The sequence below is a fragment of the Phalangium opilio genome, unplaced genomic scaffold (assembly GCF_054372755.1).
Source record: "Phalangium opilio isolate 3A_F unplaced genomic scaffold, DU_Popi_V2 ptg000037l_1, whole genome shotgun sequence".
Classification (NCBI taxonomy): Eukaryota; Metazoa; Arthropoda; class Arachnida; order Opiliones; family Phalangiidae; genus Phalangium; species Phalangium opilio.
In genome coordinates, this window is record NW_028324160.1 from 1,567,737 (window position 1) to 1,589,609 (window position 21,873).

A 21,873-nucleotide genomic window follows, 5' to 3' on the forward strand; every position below is an offset into this window, starting at 1 on the left:
GTGTTGTGAGATCTCAGATGTAACGTAAAAAGTCAAAGTTTTTCCACAAAACCTGACGACCATTTAATTTTTGGGCTTCTTTGGCTCCATGGTTAGCGCGTTCGGATGTTAAAGAAAAGGTTGGTGGTTCAGGGCCACCCGGGTGTGGTGTTGTGAAGTTTCAAATGTAACGTAAAAAGCCAAAGTTTTTCCACAATACCTGACAAACATTTAATTTTTGGGCTTCCGTGTTGCAATGGTTAGCGCGTTCAGCTGTTAATCGAAAGGTTGGTGGTTCGAGCCCACCCGGGAGCAGTGTTGTGAGATCTCAGATGTAACGTAAAAATCCAAATTTTTTCCACAATACCTGACGAACATTTAATTTTTGGGCTTCCGTGTTGCAATGGTTAGCGCGTTCAGCTGTTAATCGAAAGGTTGGTGGTTCGAGCCCACCCGGGAGCGGTGTTGTTAGGTCTCAGATGTGACGTAAAAAGTCAAAGTTTTTCCACAATACCTGACGACCATTTATTTTCTGAGCTTCCATGGCTCAATGGTTAGCGCGTTCGGCTGTTAACCGAAAGGTTGGTGATTCGAGCCCACCCGGGAGCGGTGTTGTGAGATCTCAAATGTAACGTAAAAATCCAAAGTTTTTTCACAATACCTGACGACAATATCATTTTCGGGCTTCCGTGGCGCAATGGTTAGCGCGTTCGGCTGTTAACCGAAAGGTTGGTGGTTCGAGCCCATCCGGGTGCGGTGTTGTGAGGTCCCAGATGTGACGTAAACACTCAAAGTTTTTCCACAATACCTGACGACCATTTCATTTTTGAGCTTCTTTGGCTCCATGGTTAGCGCGTTCGGATGTTCAACAAAAGGTTGGTGGTTCGGGCCCACCCGAGTGCGGTGTTGTGAAGTTTCAAATGTAACGTAAAAAGCCAAAGTTTTTCCACAATACCTGACGAACATTTAATTTTTCGTCTTCCGTTGCGCAATGGTTAGCGCGTTCAGCTGTTTACGTTACATTTGAGATTTCACAACACCGCACCCGGGTGGGCTCGAACCACCAACCTTTTGTTTAACATCCGAACGCGCTAACCATTGCGCCACGGAAGCCCGAAAGTGATATGGTCGTCAGGTATTGTGGAAAAACTTTGAATTTTTACGTTACAATTGAGATCTCACAACACCGCTCCCGGTTGGGCTCGAACCACCAACCTTTCGATTAACAGCTGAACGCGCTAACCATTGAGCCATGGAAGCTCAGAAAATAAATGTTCGTCAGGTATTGTGGAAAAATTTTGGATTTTTACGTTACATTTGAGATCTCACAACACCGCTCCCGGGTGGGCTCGAACCACCAAACTTTCGGTTAACAGCCGAACGCGCTAACCATTGCGCAACGGAAGACGAAAAATTAAATGTTCGTCAGGTATTGTGGAAAAAACTTTGGATTTTTACGTTACATCTTAGATCTCACAATACCGCTCCCGGGTTTTCGAACCAACAACCTTTCGGTTAACAGCCGAACGCGCTAACCATTGAGCCATGGAAGCTCAGAAAATAAATGGTCGTCCGGTATTGTGGAAATACTCTGACATTTTACGTTACATCTGAGACCTCACAACACCGCTCCCGGATGGGCTCGAACCACCAACCTTTCGGTTAACAGCCGAACGCGCTAACCATTGCGCAATGGAAGCCCAAAAATTAAATGTTCGTCAGGTACTGTGGAAAAACTTTGGATTTTTACGTTACATTTGAGATCTCACAACACCGCTCCCGAGTGGGCTCGAACCACCAAACTTTCTTTTAACAGCTGAACGCGCTAACCATTGCGCAACGGAAGCCCAAAAATTAAATGTTCGTCAGGTATTGTGGAAAAATTTTGGATTTTTACGTTACATTTGAGATCTCACAACACCGCTCCCGAGTGGGCTCGAACCACCAAACTTTCTTTTAACAGCTGAACGCGCTAACCATTGCGCCACGGAAGCCCAAAAAGTAAATGGTCGTCAGGTATTGTGGAAAAACTTTGGCTTTTTACGTTACATTTGAAACTTCACAACACCGCACCCGGGTGGGCTCGAACTACCAACCATTTATTTAACATCCGAACGCGCTAACCATGGAGCCAAAGAAGCTCAAAAATAAAATGGTCGTCAGGTATTGTGGAAAAACTTTGACTTTTTACGTCACATCTGGGACCTCACAACACCGCACCAGGATGGGCTCGAACCACCAACCTTTCGGTTAACAGCCGAACGCGCTAACCATTGCGCCACGGAAGCCCGAAAGTGATATGGTCGTCAGGTATTGTGGAAAAACTTTGAATTTTTACGTTACAATTGAGATCTCACAACACCGCTCCCGGTTGGGCTCGAACCACCAACCTTTCAATTAACAGCTGAACGCGCTAACCATTGAGCCATGGAAGCTCAGAAAATAAATGTTCGTCAGGTATTGTGGAAAAATTTTGGATTTTTACGTTACATTTGAGATCTCACAACACCGCTCCCGGGTGGGCTCGAACCACCAAACTTTCGGTTAACAGCCGAACGCGCTAACCATTGCGCCACGGAAGCCCGAAAGTGATATGGTCGTCAGGTATTGTGGAGAAACTTTGGATTTTACGTTAAATCTAAGACCTCACAACACCGCTTCCGGATGGGCTCGAACCACCAACCTTTCGGTTAAAAGCCGAACGCGCTAATTATTGCGCAACGGAAGCCCAAAAATTTAATGTTCGTCAGGTATTGTGGAAAAACTTTGGATTTTTACGTTACATTTGAGATCTCACAACCGCTCCCGAGTGGGCTCGAACCACCAACCTTTCTATTAACAGCTGAACGCGCTAACCATTGCGCAACGGAACCCCAAAAATTAAATGTTCGTCAGGTATTGTGGAAAAACTTTGAATTTTTACGTTACAATTGAGATCTCACAACACCGCTCCCGGTTGGGCTCGAACCACCAACCTTTCAATTAACAGCCGAACGCGCTAACCATTGAGCCATGGAAGCTCAGAAAAAAATGTTCGTCAGGTATTGTGGAAACATTTTGGATTTTTACGTTACATTTGAGATCTCACAACACCGCTCCCGGGTGGGCTCGAACCACCAAACTTTCGGTTAACAGCCGAACGCGCTAACCATTGAGCCATGGAAGCTCAGAAAATAAATGGTCGTCCGGTATTGTGGAAATACTCTGACATTTTACGTTACATCTGAGACCTCACAACACCGCTCCCGGATGGGCTCGAACCACCAACCTTTCGGTTAACATCCGAACGCGCTAACCATTGCGCAATGGAAGCCCAAAAATTAAAAGTTCGTCAGGTATTGTAGAAAAATTTTGGATTTTTACGTTACATTTGAGATCTCACAACAATGCACCCGGGTGGTCTCGACCCACCAACCTTTTGTTTAACATCCGAACACGCTAACCATGGAGCCAAAGAAGCTCAAAAATGAAATGGTCGTCAGGTATTGTGGAAAAACTTTGACTTTTTACGTCACATCTAGGACCTCACAACACCGCACCCGGATGGGCTCGAACCACCAACCTTTCGGTTAACAGCCGAACGCGCTAACCATTGCGCCACGGAAGCTCAGAAAATAAATGTTCGTCCGGTATTGTGGAAAAATTTTGGATTTTTACGTTACATTTGAGATCTCACAACACCGCTCCCGGGTGGGCTCGAACCACCAAACTTTCGGTTAACAGCCGAACGCGCTAACCATTGCGCAACGGAAGACGAAAAATTAAATGTTCGTCAGGTATTGTGGAAAAAACTTTGGATTTTTATGTTACATCTTAGATCTTACAATACCGCTCCCGGGTTTTCGAACCAACAACCTTTCGGTTAACAGCCGAACGCGCTAACTATTGAGCCATGGAAGCTCAGAAAATAAATGGTCGTCCGGTATTGTGGAAATACTCTGACATTTTACGTTACATCTGAGACCTCACAACACCGCTCCCGGATGGGCTCGAACCACCAATCTTTCGGTTAACAGCCGAACGCGCTAACCATTGCGCAATGGAAGCCCAAAAATTAAATGTTCGTCAGGTATTGTGGAAAAACTTTGGATTTTTACGTTACATTTGAGATCTCATACCTGACGACCATTTCCTTTTTGGGCTTCCGTGGCGCAATGGTTAGCACGTTCGGCTGTTAACCGAAAGGTTGGTGGTTCGAGCCCACTCGGGAGCGGTGTTGTGAGATCTCAAATGTAACGTAAAAATCCAAAATTTTTCCACAATACCGGACGAACATTTATTTTCTGAGCTTCCGTGGCGCAATGGTTAGCGCGTTCGGCTGTTAACCGAAAGGTTGGTGGTTCGAGCCCATCCGGGTGCGGTGTTGTGAGGTCCTAGATGTGACGTAAAAAGTCAAAGTTTTTCCACAATACCTGACGACCATTTCATTTTTGAGCTTCTTTGGCTCCATGGTTAGCGTGTTCGGATGTTAAACAAAAGGTTGGTGGGTCGAGACCACCCGGGTGCAGTGTTGTGAGATCTCAAATGTAACGTAAAAATCCAAAATTTTTCTACAATACCTGACGAACATTTAATTTTTGGGCTTCCATTGCGCAATGGTTAGCGCGTTCGGATGTTAACCGAAAGGTTGGTGGTTCGAGCCCATCCGGGAGCGGTGTTGTGAGGTCTCAGATGTAACGTAAAATGTCAGAGTATTTCCACAATACCGGACGACCATTTATTTTCTGAGCTTCCATGGCTCAATGGTTAGCGCGTTCGGCTGTTAACCGAAAGTTTGGTGGTTCGAGCCCACCCGGGAGCGGTGTTGTGAGATCTCAAATGTAACGTAAAAATCCAAAATGTTTCCACAATACCTGACGGCCATTTATTTTCTAAGCTTCTATGGCTCAATGGTTAGCGCGTTCGGCTGTTAAGCGAAAGGTTGGTGGTTCGAGCCCATCCGGGAGCGGTGTTGTGAGATCTCAGATGTAACTTAAAAAGTCAAAGTTTTTCCACAATACCTGACGACCATTTAATTTTTGGGCTTCTTTGGCTCCATGGTTAGCGCGTTCGGATGTTAAACAAAAGGTTGGTGGTTCGGGCCCACCCGGGTGCGGTGTTGTGAAGTTTCAAATGTAACGTAAAAAGCCAAAGTTTTTCCACAATACCTGACGAACATTTAATTTTTGGGCTTCCGTGTTGCAATGGTTAGCGCGTTCAGGTGTTAATCGAAAGGTTGGTGGTTCGAGCCCAACCGGGATCGGTGTTGTGAGATATCTGATGTAACGTAAAAATCCAAAGTTTTTCCACAATACCTGACGAACATTTAATTTTTGGGCTTCCGTGTTGCAATGGTTAGCGCGTTCAGCTGTTAATCGAAAGGTTGGTGGTTCGAGTCCACCCGGGAGCGGTGTTGTGAGGTCTCAAATGTAACGTAAAAATCCAAAGTTTTTCCACAATACCTGACGGCCATTTATTTTCTGAGCTTCCATGGCTCAATGGTTAGCGCGTTCGACTGTCAATCGAAAGGTTGGTGGTTCGAGCCCATCCGGGAGCGGTGTTGTGAGATCTCAGATGTAACGTAAAAAGTCAAAGTTTTTTCCACAATACCTGACGACCATTTAATTTTTGGGCTTCTTTGGCTCCATGGTTAGCGCGTTCGGATGTTAAAGAAAAGGTTGGTGGTTCAGGCCCACCCGGGTGCGGTGTTGTGAAGTTTCAAATGTAACGTAAAAAGCCAAAGTTTTTCCACAATACCTGACGAACATTTAATTTTTGGGCTTCCGTGTTGCAATGGTTAGCGCGTTCAGCTGTTAATCGAAAGGTCGGTGGTTCGAGCCCACCCGGGAGCGGTGTTGTTAGGTCTCAGATGTGACGTAAAAAGTCAAAGTTTTTCCACAATACCTGCCGACCATTTATTTTCTGAGCTTCCATGGCTCAATGGTTAGCGCGTTCGGCTGTTAACCGAAAGGTTGGTGGTTCGAGCCCACCCGGGAGCGGTGTTGTGAGATCTCAGATGTAACTTAAAGAGTCAAAGTTTTTCCACAATACCTGACGACCATTTAATTTTTGGGCTTCTTTGGCTCCATGGTTAGCGCGTTCGGATGTTAAACAAAAGGTTGGTGGTTCGGGCCCACCCGGGTGCGGTGTTGTGAAGTTTCAAATGTAACGTAAAAAGCCAAAGTTTTTCCACAATACCTGACGAACATTTAATTTTTGGGCTTCCGTGTTGCAATGGTTAGCGCGTTCAGGTGTTAATCGAAAGGTTGGTAGTTCGAGCCCACCCGGGATCGGTGTTGTGAGATATCTGATGTAACGTAAAAATCCAAAGTTTTTCCACAATACCTGACGAACATTTAATTTTTGGGCTTCCGTGTTGCAATGGTTAGCGCGTTCAGCTGTTAATCGAAAGGTTGGTGGTTCGAGTCCACCCGGGAGCGGTGTTGTGAGGTCTCAAATGTAACGTAAAAATCCAAAGTTTTTCCACAATACCTGACGGCCATTTATTTTCTGAGCTTCCATGGCTCAATGGTTAGCGCGTTCGACTGTCAATCGAAAGGTTGGTGGTTCGAGCCCATCCGGGAGCGGTGTTGTGAGATCTCAGATGTAACGTAAAAAGTCAAAGTTTTTTCCACAATACCTGACGACCATTTAATTTTTGGGCTTCTTTGGCTCCATGGTTAGCGCGTTCGGATGTTAAAGAAAAGGTTGGTGGTTCAGGCCCACCCGGGTGCGGTGTTGTGAAGTTTCAAATGTAACGTAAAAAGCCAAAGTTTTTCCACAATACCTGACGAACATTTAATTTTTGGGCTTCCGTGTTGCAATGGTTAGCGCGTTCAGCTGTTAATCGAAAGGTCGGTGGTTCGAGCCCACCCGGGAGCGGTGTTGTTAGGTCTCAGATGTGACGTAAAAAGTCAAAGTTTTTCCACAATACCTGCCGACCATTTATTTTCTGAGCTTCCATGGCTCAATGGTTAGCGCGTTCGGCTGTTAACCGAAAGGTTGGTGGTTCGAGCCCACCCGGGAGCGGTGTTGTGAGATCTCAAATGTAACGTAAAAATCCAAAGTTTTTCGACAATACCTGACGACAATTTTATTTTTGGGCTTCCGTGGCGCAATGGTCAGCGCGTTCAGCTGTTATTCAAAAGACTGGTGGTTCGAGCCCACCCGGGAGCGGTGTTTTAATATCTCAAATGTAACGTAAAAAGCCAAAGTTTTTCCACAATACTTGACGACCATTTAATTTTTGGGCTTCCGTGGCGCAATGGTTAGCGCGTTCGGCTGTTAACCGAAAGGTTGGTGGTTCGAGCCCATCCGGGAGCGGTGTTGTGAGGTCTCAGATGTGACGAAAAAAGTCAAGGTTTTTCCACAATACCTGACGTCCATTTAATTTTTGGGCTTCCGTGGCGCAATGGTTAGCGCGTTCAGCTGTTAACCGAAAGGTTTGTGGTTCGAGCCCTTCCGGGAGAGGTGTTGTGGGGTCTCAGATGTAGCGTAAAAATTCAAAACTTTTCCACAATACATGATAACCATTTAATTTCTGAGTTTCCGTGGCTCAATGGTTAGCGCGTTCGGCTGTTAACCAATAGGTCGGTGGTTAGAGCCCACTCGGTAGCGGTGTTGTGGAATCTCAAATGTAACGTAAATAGCCAAAGTTTTTCCACAATACCTAACGACCATTTCATTCCTGAGCTTCCTTGGCTTCATGGTCTGCGCGTTCGGATGTTAACCAAAAGGTCGGTGGTTCGAGCCCACCCGGGAGCGGTGTTGTAAAGTCTCAAATGTAACGTAAAAAGCCAAAGTTTTTCCACAATACCTGACGACCGTTTAATTTTTGGGCTTCCGTGGCGCAATGGTTAGCGCGTTCAGCTGTTATTCAAAAGACTGGTGGTTCGAGCCCACCCGGGAGCGGTGTTTTAAGATCTCAAATGTAACGTAAAAAGCCAAAGTTTTTCCACAATACTTGACGACCATGTAATTTTTGGGCTTCCGTGGCGCAATGGTTAGCGCGTTCGGCTGGTAAACGAAAGGTTGGTGGTTCGAGCCCATCCGTGAGCGGTGTTGTGAGGTCTCAGATGTGATGTAAAAAGTCAAAGTTTTTCCACAATACCTGACGACCATTTCATTTCTGAGCTTCCTTGGCTCCATGGTTAGCGCGTTCGTATGTTAACCAAAAGGTTGGTGGTTCGAGCCCACCCGAGAGCGGTGTTGTGAAGTCTCAAATGTAACGTAAAAAGCCAAAGTTTTTCCACAATACCTGACGACCATTTCATTTTTGAGCTTTTTTGGCTCCATGGTTAGCGTGTTCGGATGTTAAACAAAAGGTTGGTGGGTCGAGACCACCCGGGTGCAGTGTTGTGAGATCTCAAATGTAACGTAAAAATCCAAAATTTTTCTACAATACCTGACGAACATTTAATTTTTGGGCTTCCATTGCGCAATGGTTAGCGCGTTCGGATGTTAACCGAAAGGTTGGTGGTTCGAGCCCATCCGGGAGCGGTGTTGTGAGGTCTCAGATGTAACGTAAAATGTCAGAGTATTTCCACAATACCGGACGACCATTTATTTTCTGAGCTTCCATGGCTCAATGGTTAGCGCGTTCGGCTGTTAACCGAAAGTTTGGTGGTTCGAGCCCACCCGGGAGCGGTGTTGTGAGATCTCAAATGTAACGTAAAAATCCAAAATGTTTCCACAATACCTGACGGCCATTTATTTTCTAAGCTTCTATGGCTCAATGGTTAGCGCGTTCGGCTGTTAAGCGAAAGGTTGGTGGTTCGAGCCCATCCGGGAGCGGTGTTGTGAGATCTCAGATGTAACTTAAAGAGTCAAAGTTTTTCCACAATACCTGACGACCATTTAATTTTTGGGCTTCTTTGGCTCCATGGTTAGCGCGTTCGGATGTTAAACAAAAGGTTGGTGGTTCGGGCCCACCCGGGTGCGGTGTTGTGAAGTTTCAAATGTAACGTAAAAAGCCAAAGTTTTTCCACAATACCTGACGAACATTTAATTTTTGGGCTTCCGTGTTGCAATGGTTAGCGCGTTCAGGTGTTAATCGAAAGGTTGGTGGTTCGAGCCCAACCGGGATCGGTGTTGTGAGATATCTGATGTAACGTAAAAATCCAAAGTTTTTCCACAATACCTGACGAACATTTAATTTTTGGGCTTCCGTGTTGCAATGGTTAGCGCGTTCAGCTGTTAATCGAAAGGTTGGTGGTTCGAGTCCACCCGGGAGCGGTGTTGTGAGGTCTCAAATGTAACGTAAAAATCCAAAGTTTTTCCACAATACCTGACGGCCATTTATTTTCTGAGCTTCCATGGCTCAATGGTTAGCGCGTTCGACTGTCAATCGAAAGGTTGGTGGTTCGAGCCCATCCGGGAGCGGTGTTGTGAGATCTCAGATGTAACGTAAAAAGTCAAAGTTTTTTCCACAATACCTGACGACCATTTAATTTTTGGGCTTCTTTGGCTCCATGGTTAGCGCGTTCGGATGTTAAAGAAAAGGTTGGTGGTTCAGGCCCACCCGGGTGCGGTGTTGTGAAGTTTCAAATGTAACGTAAAAAGCCAAAGTTTTTCCACAATACCTGACGAACATTTAATTTTTGGGCTTCCGTGTTGCAATGGTTAGCGCGTTCAGCTGTTAATCGAAAGGTCGGTGGTTCGAGCCCACCCGGGAGCGGTGTTGTTAGGTCTCAGATGTGACGTAAAAAGTCAAAGTTTTTCCACAATACCTGCCGACCATTTATTTTCTGAGCTTCCATGGCTCAATGGTTAGCGCGTTCGGCTGTTAACCGAAAGGTTGGTGGTTCGAGCCCACCCGGGAGCGGTGTTGTGAGATCTCAGATGTAACTTAAAGAGTCAAAGTTTTTCCACAATACCTGACGACCATTTAATTTTTGGGCTTCTTTGGCTCCATGGTTAGCGCGTTCGGATGTTAAACAAAAGGTTGGTGGTTCGGGCCCACCCGGGTGCGGTGTTGTGAAGTTTCAAATGTAACGTAAAAAGCCAAAGTTTTTCCACAATACCTGACGAACATTTAATTTTTGGGCTTCCGTGTTGCAATGGTTAGCGCGTTCAGCTGTTAATCGAAAGGTCGGTGGTTCGAGCCCACCCGGGAGCGGTGTTGTTAGGTCTCAGATGTGACGTAAAAAGTCAAAGTTTTTCCACAATACCTGCCGACCATTTATTTTCTGAGCTTCCATGGCTCAATGGTTAGCGCGTTCGGCTGTTAACCGAAAGGTTGGTGGTTCGAGCCCACCCGGGAGCGGTGTTGTGAGATCTCAAATGTAACGTAAAAATCCAAAGTTTTTCGACAATACCTGACGACAATTTTATTTTTGGGCTTCCGTGGCGCAATGGTCAGCGCGTTCAGCTGTTATTCAAAAGACTGGTGGTTCGAGCCCACCCGGGAGCGGTGTTTTAATATCTCAAATGTAACGTAAAAAGCCAAAGTTTTTCCACAATACTTGACGACCATTTAATTTTTGGGCTTCCGTGGCGCAATGGTTAGCGCGTTCGGCTGTTAACCGAAAGGTTGGTGGTTCGAGCCCATCCGGGAGCGGTGTTGTGAGGTCTCAGATGTGACGAAAAAAGTCAAGGTTTTTCCACAATACCTGACGTCCATTTAATTTTTGGGCTTCCGTGGCGCAATGGTTAGCGCGTTCAGCTGTTAACCGAAAGGTTTGTGGTTCGAGCCCTTCCGGGAGAGGTGTTGTGGGGTCTCAGATGTAGCGTAAAAATTCAAAACTTTTCCACAATACATGATAACCATTTAATTTCTGAGTTTCCGTGGCTCAATGGTTAGCGCGTTCGGCTGTTAACCAATAGGTCGGTGGTTAGAGCCCACTCGGTAGCGGTGTTGTGGAATCTCAAATGTAACGTAAATAGCCAAAGTTTTTCCACAATACCTAACGACCATTTCATTCCTGAGCTTCCTTGGCTTCATGGTCTGCGCGTTCGGATGTTAACCAAAAGGTCGGTGGTTCGAGCCCACCCGGGAGCGGTGTTGTAAAGTCTCAAATGTAACGTAAAAAGCCAAAGTTTTTCCACAATACCTGACGACCGTTTAATTTTTGGGCTTCCGTGGCGCAATGGTTAGCGCGTTCAGCTGTTATTCAAAAGACTGGTGGTTCGAGCCCACCCGGGAGCGGTGTTTTAAGATCTCAAATGTAACGTAAAAAGCCAAAGTTTTTCCACAATACTTGACGACCATGTAATTTTTGGGCTTCCGTGGCGCAATGGTTAGCGCGTTCGGCTGGTAAACGAAAGGTTGGTGGTTCGAGCCCATCCGTGAGCGGTGTTGTGAGGTCTCAGATGTGATGTAAAAAGTCAAAGTTTTTCCACAATACCTGACGACCATTTCATTTCTGAGCTTCCTTGGCTCCATGGTTAGCGCGTTCGTATGTTAACCAAAAGGTTGGTGGTTCGAGCCCACCCGAGAGCGGTGTTGTGAAGTCTCAAATGTAACGTAAAAAGCCAAAGTTTTTCCACAATACCTGACGACCATTTCATTTTTGAGCTTTTTTGGCTCCATGGTTAGCGTGTTCGGATGTTAAACAAAAGGTTGGTGGGTCGAGACCACCCGGGTGCAGTGTTGTGAGATCTCAAATGTAACGTAAAAATCCAAAATTTTTCTACAATACCTGACGAACATTTAATTTTTGGGCTTCCATTGCGCAATGGTTAGCGCGTTCGGATGTTAACCGAAAGGTTGGTGGTTCGAGCCCATCCGGGAGCGGTGTTGTGAGGTCTCAGATGTAACGTAAAATGTCAGAGTATTTCCACAATACCGGACGACCATTTATTTTCTGAGCTTCCATGGCTCAATGGTTAGCGCGTTCGGCTGTTAACCGAAAGTTTGGTGGTTCGAGCCCACCCGGGAGCGGTGTTGTGAGATCTCAAATGTAACGTAAAAATCCAAAATGTTTCCACAATACCTGACGGCCATTTATTTTCTAAGCTTCTATGGCTCAATGGTTAGCGCGTTCGGCTGTTAAGCGAAAGGTTGGTGGTTCGAGCCCATCCGGGAGCGGTGTTGTGAGATCTCAGATGTAACTTAAAGAGTCAAAGTTTTTCCACAATACCTGACGACCATTTAATTTTTGGGCTTCTTTGGCTCCATGGTTAGCGCGTTCGGATGTTAAACAAAAGGTTGGTGGTTCGGGCCCACCCGGGTGCGGTGTTGTGAAGTTTCAAATGTAACGTAAAAAGCCAAAGTTTTTCCACAATACCTGACGAACATTTAATTTTTGGGCTTCCGTGTTGCAATGGTTAGCGCGTTCAGGTGTTAATCGAAAGGTTGGTGGTTCGAGCCCAACCGGGATCGGTGTTGTGAGATATCTGATGTAACGTAAAAATCCAAAGTTTTTCCACAATACCTGACGAACATTTAATTTTTGGGCTTCCGTGTTGCAATGGTTAGCGCGTTCAGCTGTTAATCGAAAGGTTGGTGGTTCGAGTCCACCCGGGAGCGGTGTTGTGAGGTCTCAAATGTAACGTAAAAATCCAAAGTTTTTCCACAATACCTGACGGCCATTTATTTTCTGAGCTTCCATGGCTCAATGGTTAGCGCGTTCGACTGTCAATCGAAAGGTTGGTGGTTCGAGCCCATCCGGGAGCGGTGTTGTGAGATCTCAGATGTAACGTAAAAAGTCAAAGTTTTTTCCACAATACCTGACGACCATTTAATTTTTGGGCTTCTTTGGCTCCATGGTTAGCGCGTTCGGATGTTAAAGAAAAGGTTGGTGGTTCAGGCCCACCCGGGTGCGGTGTTGTGAAGTTTCAAATGTAACGTAAAAAGCCAAAGTTTTTCCACAATACCTGACGAACATTTAATTTTTGGGCTTCCGTGTTGCAATGGTTAGCGCGTTCAGCTGTTAATCGAAAGGTCGGTGGTTCGAGCCCACCCGGGAGCGGTGTTGTTAGGTCTCAGATGTGACGTAAAAAGTCAAAGTTTTTCCACAATACCTGCCGACCATTTATTTTCTGAGCTTCCATGGCTCAATGGTTAGCGCGTTCGGCTGTTAACCGAAAGGTTGGTGGTTCGAGCCCACCCGGGAGCGGTGTTGTGAGATCTCAGATGTAACTTAAAGAGTCAAAGTTTTTCCACAATACCTGACGACCATTTAATTTTTGGGCTTCTTTGGCTCCATGGTTAGCGCGTTCGGATGTTAAACAAAAGGTTGGTGGTTCGGGCCCACCCGGGTGCGGTGTTGTGAAGTTTCAAATGTAACGTAAAAAGCCAAAGTTTTTCCACAATACCTGACGAACATTTAATTTTTGGGCTTCCGTGTTGCAATGGTTAGCGCGTTCAGGTGTTAATCGAAAGGTTGGTAGTTCGAGCCCACCCGGGATCGGTGTTGTGAGATATCTGATGTAACGTAAAAATCCAAAGTTTTTCCACAATACCTGACGAACATTTAATTTTTGGGCTTCCGTGTTGCAATGGTTAGCGCGTTCAGCTGTTAATCGAAAGGTTGGTGGTTCGAGTCCACCCGGGAGCGGTGTTGTGAGGTCTCAAATGTAACGTAAAAATCCAAAGTTTTTCCACAATACCTGACGGCCATTTATTTTCTGAGCTTCCATGGCTCAATGGTTAGCGCGTTCGACTGTCAATCGAAAGGTTGGTGGTTCGAGCCCATCCGGGAGCGGTGTTGTGAGATCTCAGATGTAACGTAAAAAGTCAAAGTTTTTTCCACAATACCTGACGACCATTTAATTTTTGGGCTTCTTTGGCTCCATGGTTAGCGCGTTCGGATGTTAAAGAAAAGGTTGGTGGTTCAGGCCCACCCGGGTGCGGTGTTGTGAAGTTTCAAATGTAACGTAAAAAGCCAAAGTTTTTCCACAATACCTGACGAACATTTAATTTTTGGGCTTCCGTGTTGCAATGGTTAGCGCGTTCAGCTGTTAATCGAAAGGTCGGTGGTTCGAGCCCACCCGGGAGCGGTGTTGTTAGGTCTCAGATGTGACGTAAAAAGTCAAAGTTTTTCCACAATACCTGCCGACCATTTATTTTCTGAGCTTCCATGGCTCAATGGTTAGCGCGTTCGGCTGTTAACCGAAAGGTTGGTGGTTCGAGCCCACCCGGGAGCGGTGTTGTGAGATCTCAAATGTAACGTAAAAATCCAAAGTTTTTCGACAATACCTGACGACAATTTTATTTTTGGGCTTCCGTGGCGCAATGGTCAGCGCGTTCAGCTGTTATTCAAAAGACTGGTGGTTCGAGCCCACCCGGGAGCGGTGTTTTAATATCTCAAATGTAACGTAAAAAGCCAAAGTTTTTCCACAATACTTGACGACCATTTAATTTTTGGGCTTCCGTGGCGCAATGGTTAGCGCGTTCGGCTGTTAACCGAAAGGTTGGTGGTTCGAGCCCATCCGGGAGCGGTGTTGTGAGGTCTCAGATGTGACGAAAAAAGTCAAGGTTTTTCCACAATACCTGACGTCCATTTAATTTTTGGGCTTCCGTGGCGCAATGGTTAGCGCGTTCAGCTGTTAACCGAAAGGTTTGTGGTTCGAGCCCTTCCGGGAGAGGTGTTGTGGGGTCTCAGATGTAGCGTAAAAATTCAAAACTTTTCCACAATACATGATAACCATTTAATTTCTGAGTTTCCGTGGCTCAATGGTTAGCGCGTTCGGCTGTTAACCAATAGGTCGGTGGTTAGAGCCCACTCGGTAGCGGTGTTGTGGAATCTCAAATGTAACGTAAATAGCCAAAGTTTTTCCACAATACCTAACGACCATTTCATTCCTGAGCTTCCTTGGCTTCATGGTCTGCGCGTTCGGATGTTAACCAAAAGGTCGGTGGTTCGAGCCCACCCGGGAGCGGTGTTGTAAAGTCTCAAATGTAACGTAAAAAGCCAAAGTTTTTCCACAATACCTGACGACCGTTTAATTTTTGGGCTTCCGTGGCGCAATGGTTAGCGCGTTCAGCTGTTATTCAAAAGACTGGTGGTTCGAGCCCACCCGGGAGCGGTGTTTTAAGATCTCAAATGTAACGTAAAAAGCCAAAGTTTTTCCACAATACTTGACGACCATGTAATTTTTGGGCTTCCGTGGCGCAATGGTTAGCGCGTTCGGCTGGTAAACGAAAGGTTGGTGGTTCGAGCCCATCCGTGAGCGGTGTTGTGAGGTCTCAGATGTGATGTAAAAAGTCAAAGTTTTTCCACAATACCTGACGACCATTTCATTTCTGAGCTTCCTTGGCTCCATGGTTAGCGCGTTCGTATGTTAACCAAAAGGTTGGTGGTTCGAGCCCACCCGAGAGCGGTGTTGTGAAGTCTCAAATGTAACGTAAAAAGCCAAAGTTTTTCCACAATACCTGACGACCATTTCATTCCTGAGCTTCCTTGGCTCCATGGTTAGCGCGTTCGGATGTTAACCGAAAGGTTGGTGGTTCGATTCCACCCGGGTGCGGTGTTGTGAACTTTCAAATGTAACGTAAAAAGCCAAAGTTTTTCCACAATACCTGACGACCATTTCCTTTTTGGGCTTCCGTGGCGCAATGGTTAGCACGTTCGGCTGTTAACCGAAAGGTTGGTGGTTCGAGTCCACCCGGGAGCGGTGTTGTGAGATCTCAGATGTAACGTAAAAAGTCAAAGTTTTTCCACAATACCTGACGACCATTTAATTTTTGGGCTTCTTTGGCTCCATGGCTAGCGCGTTCGGATGTTTAAGGAAAGGTTGGTGGTTCAGGCCCACCCGGGTGCGGTGTTGTGAAGTTTCAAATGTAACGTAAAAAGCCAAAGTTTTTCCACAATACCTGACGAACATTTAATTTTTGGGCTTCCGTGTTGCAATGGTTAGCGCGTTCAGCTGTTAATCGAAAGGTCGGTGGTTCGAGCCCACCCGGGAGCGGTGTTGTTAGGTCTCAGATGTGACGTAAAAAGTCAAAGTTTTTCCACAATACCTGACGACCATTTATTTTCTGAGCTTCCATGGCTCAATGGTTAGCGCGTTCGGCTGTTAACCGAACGGTTGGTGGTTCGAGCCCACCCGGGAGCGGTGTTGTGAGATCTCAAATGTAACGTAAAAATCCAAAGTTTTTCCACAATACCTGACGACAATTTAATTTTTGGCTTCCGTGGCGCAATGGTCAGCGCGTTCAGCTGTTATTCAGAAGACTGGTGGTTCGAGCCCACCCGGGAGCGGTGTTTTAAGATCTCAAATGTAACGTAAAAAGCCAAACTTTTCCACAATACTTGACGACCATTTAATTTTTGGGCTTCCGTGGCGCAATGGTTTGCGCGTTCGGGTGTTAACCGAAAGGTTGGTGGTTCGAGCCCACCCGGGAGCGGTGTTGTGAGATCTCAAATGTAACGTAAAAATCCAAAGTTTTTCCACAATACCTGACGACAATTCAATTTTTGGGCTTCCGTGGCGCAATGGTCAGCGCGTTCAGCTGTTATTCAAAAGACTGGTGGTTCGAGCCCACCCGGGAGCGGTGTTTTAAGATCTCAAATGTAACGTAAAAAGCCAAAGTTTTTCCACAATACTTGACGACCATTTAATTTTTGGGCTTCCGTGGCGCAATGGTTAGCGCGTTCGGGTGTTAACCGAAAGGTTGGTGGTTCGAGCCCACCCGGGAGCGGTGTTGTGAGATCTCAAATGTAACGTAAAAATCCAAAGTTTTTCCACAATACCTGACGACAATTTAATTTTTGGGCTTCCGTGGCGCAATGGTCAGCGCGTTCAGCTGTTATTCAAAAGACTGGTGGTTCGAGCCCACCCGGGAGCGGTGTTTTAAGATCTCAAATGTAACGTAAAAAGCCAAAGTTTTTCCACGATACTTGACGACCATTTAATTTTTGGGCTTCCGTGGCGCAATGGTTAGCGCGTTCGGCTGGTAACCGAAAGGTTGGTGGTTCGAGCCCATCCGTGAGCGGTGTTGTGAGGTCTCAGATGTGATGTAAAAAGTCAAAGTTTTTCCACAATACCTGACGACCATTTCATTTCTGAGCTTCCTTGGCTCCATGGTTAGCGCGTTCGTATGTTAACCAAAAGGTTGGTGGTTCGAGCCCACCCGAGAGCGGTGTTGTGAAGTCTCAAATGTAACGTAAAAAGCCAAAGTTTTTCCACAATACCTGACGACCATTTCATTCCTGAGCTTCCTTGGCTCCATGGTTAGCGCGTTCGGATGTTAACCGAAAGGTTGGTGGTTCGATTCCACCCGGGTGCGGTGTTGTGAACTTTCAAATGTAACGTAAAAAGCCAAAGTTTTTCCACGATACCTGACGACCATTTCCTTTTTGGGCTTCCGTGGCGCAATGGTTAGCACGTTCGACTGTTAACCGAAAGGTTGGTGGTTCGAGCCCACTCGGCAGCGGTGTTGTGAGATCTCAAATGTAACGTAAAAATTTAAAAAAAATTTCCACAATACCTGACGAACATTTAATTTTTGGGCTTCCGTTGCGCAATGGTTAGCGCGTTCAGCTGTTAAAAGAAAGGTTGGTGTTTCGAGGCCACTCGGGAGCGGTGTTGTGAGATCTCAAATGTAACGTAAAAATCCAAAGTTTTTCCACAATACCTGACGGCCATTTATTTTCTGAGCTTCTATGGCTCAATGGTTAGCGCGTTCGGCTGTTAAGCGAAAGGTTGGTGGTTCGAGCCCATCCGGGAGCGGTGTTGTGAGATCTCAGATGTAACTTAAAGAGTCAAAGTTTTTCCACAATACCTGACGACCATTTAATTTTTGGGCTTCTTTGGCTCCATGGTTAGCGCGTTCGGATGTTAAACAAAAGGTTGGTGGTTCGGGCCCACCCGGGTGCGGTGTTGTGAAGTTTCAAATGTAACGTAAAAAGCCAAAGTTTTTCCACAATACCTGACGAACATTTAATTTTTGGGCTTCCGTGTTGCAATGGTTAGCGCGTTCAGCTGTTAATCGAAAGGTTGGTGGTTCGAGCCCACCCGGGAGCGGTGTTGTGAGATCTCTGATGTAACGTAAAAATCCAAAGTTTTTCCACAATGCCTGACGAACATTTAATTTTTGGGCTTCCGTGTTGCAATGGTTAGCGCGTTGAGCTGTTAACCGAAAGGTTGGTGGTTCGAGCCCTTCCGGGAGAGGTGTTGTGGGGTCTCAGATGTAGCGTAGAAATTCAAAACTTTTCCACAATACATGATAACCATTTAATTTCTGAGCTTCCGTGGCTCAATGGTTAGCGCGTTCGGCTGTTAACCAATAGGTCGGTGGTTAGAGCCCACTCGGTAGCGGTGTTGTGGAATCTCAAATGTAACGTAAAAAGCCAAAGTTTTTCCACAATACCTGACGACCATTTCATTCCTGAGCTTCCTTGGCTCCATGGTCGGCGCGTTCGGATGTTAACCAAAAGGTCGGTGGTTCGAGCCCACCCGGGAGCGGTGTTGTGAAGTCTCAAATGTAACGTAAAAAGCCAAAGTTTTTCCACAATACCTGACGACCGTTTAATTTTTGGGCTTCCGTGGCGCAATGGTTAGCGCGTTCAGCTGTTATTCAAAAGACTGGTGGTTCGAGCCCACCCGGGAGCGGTGTTTTAAGATCTCAAATGTAACGTAAAAAGCCAAAGTTTTTCCACAATACTTGACGACCATGTAATTTTTGGGCTTCCGTGGCGCAATGGTTAGCGCGTTCGGCTGGTAACCGAAAGGTTGGTGGTTCGAGCCCATCCGTGAGCGTTGTTGTGAGGTCTCAGATGTGATGTAAAAAGTCAAAGTTTTTCCACAATACCTGACGACCATTTCATTTCTGAGCTTCCTTGGCTCCATGGTTAGCGCGTTCGTATGTTAACCTAAAGGTTGGTGGTTCGAGCCCACCCGAGAGCGGTGTTGTGAAGTCTCAAATGTAACGTAAAAAGCCAAAGTTTTTCCACAATACCTGACGAACATTTAATTTATGGGCTTCCGTGTTGCAATGGTTAGCGCGTTCAGCTGTTAATCGAAAGGTCGGTGGTTCGAGCCCACCCGGGAGCGGTGTTGTTAGGTCTCAGATGTGACGTAAAAAGTCAAAGTTTTTCCACAATACCTGACGACCATTTATTTTCTGAGCTTCCATGGCTCAATGGTTAGCGCGTTCGGCTGTTAACCGAACGGTTGGTGGTTCGAGCCCACTCGGGAGCGGTGTTGTGAGATCTCAAATGTAACGTAAAAAGCCAAAGTTTTTCCACAATACATGACGACCATTTAATTTTCGGGCTTCCGTGGCGCAATGGTTAGCGCGTTCGGGTGTTAACCGAAAGGTTGGTGGTTCGAGCCCATCCGGGAGCGGTGTTGTGAGGTCTCAGATGTGACGAAAAAGTCAAGGTTTTTCCACAATACCTGACGTCCATTTAATTTTTGGGCTTCCGTGGCGCAATGGTTAGCGCGTTCAGCTGTTAACCGAAAGGTTGGTGGTTCGAGCCCTTCCGGGAGAGGTGTTGTGGGGTCTCAGATGTAGCGTAAAAATTCAAAACTTTTCCACAATACATGATAACCATTTAATTTCTGAGCTTTCGTGGCTCAATGGTTAGCGCGTTCGGCTGTTAACCAATAGGTCGGTGGTTAGAGCCCACTCGGTAGCGGTGTTGTGGAATCTCAAATGTAACGTAAATAGCCAAAGTTTTTCCACAATACCTAACGACCATTTCATTCCTGAGCTTCCTTGGCTTCATGGTCAGCGCGTTCGGATGTTAACCAAAAGGTCGGTGGTTCGAGCCCACCCGGGAGCGGTGTTGTGAAGTCTCAAATGTAACGTAAAAAGCCAAAGTTTTTCCACAATACCTGACGACCGTTTAATTTTTGGGCTTCCGTGGCGCAATGGTTAGCGCGTTCAGCTGTTATTCAAAAGACTGATGGTTCGAGCCCACCCGGGAGCGGTGTTTTAAGATCTCAAATGTAACGTAAAAAGCCAAAGTTTTTCCACAATACTTGACGACCATATAATTTTCGGGCTTCCGTGGCGCAATGGTTAGCGCGTTCGGCTGGTAACCGAAAGGTTGGTGGTTCGAGCCCATCCGTGAGCGGTGTTGTGAGGTCTCAGATGTGATGTAAAAAGTCAAAGTTTTTCCACAATACCTGACGACCATTTCATTTCTGAGCTTCCTTGGCTCCATGGTTAGCGCGTTCGTATGTTAACCAAAAGGTTGGTGGTTCGAGCCCACCCGAGAGCGGTGTTGTGAAGTCTCAAATGTAACGTAAAAAGCCAAAGTTTTTCCACAATACCTGACGACCATTTCATTCCTAGGCTTCCTTGGCTCCATGGTTAGCGCGTTCGGATGTTAACCGAAAGGTTGGTGGTTCGATTCCACCCGGGTGCGGTGTTGTGAACTTTCAAATGTAACGTAAAAAGCCAAAGTTTTTCCACAATACCTGACGACCATTTCCTTTTTGGGCTTCCGTGGCGCAATGGTTAGCACGTTCGGCTGTTAACCGAAAGGTTGCTGGTTCGAGCCCACTCGGCAGCGGTGTTGTGAGATCTCAAATGTAACGTAAAAATTTAAAAAAAGTTTCCACAATACCTGACGAACATTTAATTTTTGGGCTTCCGTTGCGCAATGGTTAGCGCGTTCAGCTGTTAAAAGAAAGGTTGGTGTTTCGAGCCCACTCGGGAGCGGTGTTGTGAGATCTCAAATGTAACGAAAAATCCAAAGTTTTTCCACAATACCTGACGGCCATTTGTTTTCTGAGCTTCTATGGCTCAATGGTTAGCGCGTTCGGCTGTTAAGCGAAAGGTTGGTGGTTCGAGCCCATCCGGGAGCGGTGTTGTGAGATCTCAGATGTAACTTAAAGAGTCAAAGTTTTTCCACAATACCTGACGACCATTTAATTTTTGGGCTTCTTTGGCTCCATGGTTAGCGCGTTCGGATGTTAAACAAAAGGTTGGTGGTTCGGGCCCACCCGGGTGCGGTGTTGTGAAGTTTCAAATGTAACGTAAAAAGCCAAAGTTTTTCCACAATACCTGACGAACATTTAATTTTTGGGCTTCCGTGTTGCAATGGTTAGCGCGTTCAGCTGTTAATCGAAAGGTTGGTGGTTCGAGAGCACCCGGGAGCGGTGTTGTGAGATCTCTGATGTAACGTAAAAATCCAAAGTTTTTCCACAATACCTGACGAACATTTAATTTTTGGGCTTCCGTGTTGCAATGGTTAGCGCGTTCAGCTGTTAATCGAAAGGTTGGTGGTTCGAGCCCACCTGGGAGCGGTGTTGTGAGGTCTCAAATGTAACGTAAAAAGCCAAAGTTTTCCACAATACTTGACGACCATTTAATTTTTGGGCTTCCGTAGCGCAATGGTTAGCGCGTTCGGCTGTTAACCGAAAGGTTGGTGGTTCGAGCCCATCCGGGAGCGGTGTTGTGAGGTCTCAGATGTGACGAAAAAAGTCAAGGTTTTTCTACAATACCTGACGTCCATTTAATTTTTGGGCTTCCGTGGCGCAATGGTTAGCGCGTTCAGCTGTTAACCGAAAGGTTGGTGGTTCGAGCCCTTCCGGGAGAGGTGTAGTGGGGTCTCAGATGTAGCGTAAAAATTCAAAACTTTTCCACAATACATGATAACCATTTAATTTCTGAGCTTCCGTGGCTCAATGGTTAGCGCGTTCGGCTGTTAACCAATAGGTCGGTGGTTAGACCCCACTCGGTAGCGGTGTTGTGGAATCTCAAATGTAACGTAAAAAGCCAAAGTTTTTCCACAATACCTGACGACCATTTCATTCCTGAGCTTCCTTGGCTCCATGGTCAGCGCGTTCGGATGTTAACCAAAAGGTCGGTGGTTCGAGCCCACCCGGGAGCGGTGTTGTGAAGTCTCAAATGTAACGTAAAAAGCCAAAGTTTTTCCACAATACCTGACGACCGTTTAATTTTTGGGCTTCCGTGGCGCAATGGTTAGCGCGTTCAGCTGTTATTCAAAAGACTGGTGGTTCGAGCCCACCCGGGAGCGGTGTTTTAAGATCTCAAATGTAACGTAAAAAGCCAAA

At 46.2% G+C, this 21,873-nt stretch overlaps 11 non-coding genes across 11 annotated transcripts; all 11 read left to right on the forward strand.

The window, feature by feature from the left end:
• The first annotated feature begins 5,442 nt into the window (after nt 1-5,442).
• TRNAD-GUC (transfer RNA aspartic acid (anticodon GUC)) lies at nt 5,443-5,515 on the forward strand. The gene has a single exon. It is a non-coding gene; the product is annotated as a tRNA-Asp (tRNA).
• Nucleotides 5,516-6,472: 957 nt separating this feature from the next.
• On the forward strand, nt 6,473-6,545 carry TRNAD-GUC (transfer RNA aspartic acid (anticodon GUC)). Its single transcript has one exon. It is a non-coding gene; the product is annotated as a tRNA-Asp (tRNA).
• Nucleotides 6,546-7,943: 1,398 nt separating this feature from the next.
• TRNAT-GGU (transfer RNA threonine (anticodon GGU)) lies at nt 7,944-8,016 on the forward strand. The gene has a single exon. It is a non-coding gene; the product is annotated as a tRNA-Thr (tRNA).
• A 1,250-nt stretch (nt 8,017-9,266) lies between these two features.
• On the forward strand, nt 9,267-9,339 carry TRNAD-GUC (transfer RNA aspartic acid (anticodon GUC)). The gene has a single exon. It is a non-coding gene; the product is annotated as a tRNA-Asp (tRNA).
• Nucleotides 9,340-11,178: 1,839 nt separating this feature from the next.
• On the forward strand, nt 11,179-11,251 carry TRNAT-GGU (transfer RNA threonine (anticodon GGU)). Its single transcript has one exon. It is a non-coding gene; the product is annotated as a tRNA-Thr (tRNA).
• Nucleotides 11,252-12,501: 1,250 nt separating this feature from the next.
• On the forward strand, nt 12,502-12,574 carry TRNAD-GUC (transfer RNA aspartic acid (anticodon GUC)). The gene has a single exon. It is a non-coding gene; the product is annotated as a tRNA-Asp (tRNA).
• Nucleotides 12,575-13,531: 957 nt separating this feature from the next.
• Nucleotides 13,532-13,604, forward strand: TRNAD-GUC (transfer RNA aspartic acid (anticodon GUC)). The gene has a single exon. It is a non-coding gene; the product is annotated as a tRNA-Asp (tRNA).
• A 1,398-nt stretch (nt 13,605-15,002) lies between these two features.
• TRNAT-GGU (transfer RNA threonine (anticodon GGU)) lies at nt 15,003-15,075 on the forward strand. Its single transcript has one exon. It is a non-coding gene; the product is annotated as a tRNA-Thr (tRNA).
• A 1,689-nt stretch (nt 15,076-16,764) lies between these two features.
• TRNAT-GGU (transfer RNA threonine (anticodon GGU)) lies at nt 16,765-16,837 on the forward strand. The gene has a single exon. It is a non-coding gene; the product is annotated as a tRNA-Thr (tRNA).
• A 1,693-nt stretch (nt 16,838-18,530) lies between these two features.
• TRNAT-GGU (transfer RNA threonine (anticodon GGU)) lies at nt 18,531-18,603 on the forward strand. Its single transcript has one exon. It is a non-coding gene; the product is annotated as a tRNA-Thr (tRNA).
• Nucleotides 18,604-19,852: 1,249 nt separating this feature from the next.
• TRNAT-GGU (transfer RNA threonine (anticodon GGU)) lies at nt 19,853-19,925 on the forward strand. The gene has a single exon. It is a non-coding gene; the product is annotated as a tRNA-Thr (tRNA).
• Nucleotides 19,926-21,873: the final 1,948 nt, after the last annotated feature.